Raw genomic sequence first — 2,031 nt, forward strand, 5'->3', positions numbered from 1 at the left:
TCTCTCTCTCTCTCTCTTCTTTCTCTCTCTCTCTCTCTCTCTCTCTAACTTTCCTTTAATCTGTCTGTTGTCTTTTTTTTTTACGTTTTGTGGTTCTCTTTGTATTTTTCTCGCGCTCTCGCTCTCTCTCTCTCTCTCTCTCTATCTTCATCTATCTCATTGATGCCAAAGATATACGATTCATTTTTCTAGAAAAGGAGAGACAAATAAAAAGAGAGAGTGGAAAAAGTAATTGTACGAAAAAGTAAGAAGTGAGTAATTCTAAGAAAATGGAAATATAAAGATTTGAAGGAAGTAATTAAGAAAACATTAAAAAATGTATATCAAAAAAGAGAAGAAATGATAATGGAAAGAGAATAATAAATAGATAGATGATTATAAGGAAGAGGGAAAGAAAGAAAAGACATGGAGCAAGATAAATGAGGAAAAGAAGCAAAAATAGTTCCTCCTCTCTCTCTCTCTCTCTCTCTCTCCTCATCTCTCTCTCTCTCTCTCTCTCTTTTCCTCTCCTCTCTCTCTCTCTCTCTCTTTCTCTCCTCCTCTCCTCTCTCTCTCCCTCTCTCTCTCCTCTCTCCTCTCTCTCTCTCTCCTCTCTCTTCTCCTCTCTCTCTCTCCTCTCTCTCTCTGTCTCTCTCGCTCGCTCGCTCGCTCGCTCGCTCGCTCTCGTGATTTGATATTGGAGAAATGCAGCAAAATGAAAAGATCTCCCCTGACAGCTTTTAACGCTTTCTTTGAACTGAATTAGAAAGTACCGTTTTCTTTGAACACTAAACGAGGGATAAATACTTTATATTTTTACGAAGGTAGGCGGTATGTGGGGCGATCTGAGTTATGATATGAACGTCTAAACTTGTATTTACGTCCTAAGTGATATGATGATGATAATAATAATAGTGACAATATCGTAATTATCATTTAGAATGGTAATAATACTACTAAAAATAATAATAATGATAAGAATTTAAATGGTTATAATAATAATAATAATAATAATACCAATAATAATAATAACAATAATAAATAATAATAATAATAAGTAATAATAATAACAATAACAAAAATAATGATAAGGATAATAATGTAGGATGGCTAAGTGAGACACAGCATGCCTGGGTAGGGTGATTTATTTAGGAATATATCTGCTTGAACTCTCAGTATCTGCCCGTCCGCTCCCTCCCCCTTATCTCCTTATTCACGCTATCGCACCACACATAACCATTCTTGTACATAATTAACTCCACATCCCACAAATAATAATAATAATAATAACAGTAATAATAATAAAAATATAGATAATATCTAAAAGAATATTAATGACAATAATAGCAATAATAATAATGACAATAATAGCAATGATAATAATAACAATGATAATAATAATAATAATGATAATAATTATAAGAATTATATTAATAATTATATGAATAATAAGAATGATAATAATAAGAACAAGAATAACATAACCCGACGATAGGGCCTCAAATCCAAATGGTTAGATCTGTTCCCAGGGAAGGCTCAGAAACCGAGCTCTTACTCCCGGACGGCTTGCACCACTTACGCCCTTTGGAAGGCCCGCAAGCACTTACACAAATGCTTGATGGCTTGTAGGCACTGACACCACCAAATTGCAGCTGCTATAAGTCAGCTCACGGGGGCAGACGGGGCACAAGCACTCACGCATCCTGGTGAGGACGTGCCGGAGACTCGAACGCGCGAACCAAATTTCCGAACTCCGACACTAAGGGCTGAGAACTCCTCCCTGTGGCGTCCCAAGTTCAAAAGACTGTGAAGTGCAACTTCTCATTCCCCTGAATAGGACACTTGCAGATCTGTTCGAAAGATACATTCTAATCCAGTTTAATATCTTACCCCGGATGCCAAAACTTACTAATTGTTCTAGGATAACTTCTCTGTTTGCTATGTCAAAAGCTTACTTAAGGTCAAGAAAAACAGTGTGCTTCCCTGGATTAGAGTGTGAAAAGTACTCTGCAAAGCAATGTTGTGTGCTGCGTCCCGATAGAAATCCGTACA

Source organism: Penaeus monodon, chromosome 7 (assembly GCF_015228065.2).
Source record: "Penaeus monodon isolate SGIC_2016 chromosome 7, NSTDA_Pmon_1, whole genome shotgun sequence".
Classification (NCBI taxonomy): Eukaryota; Metazoa; Arthropoda; class Malacostraca; order Decapoda; family Penaeidae; genus Penaeus; species Penaeus monodon.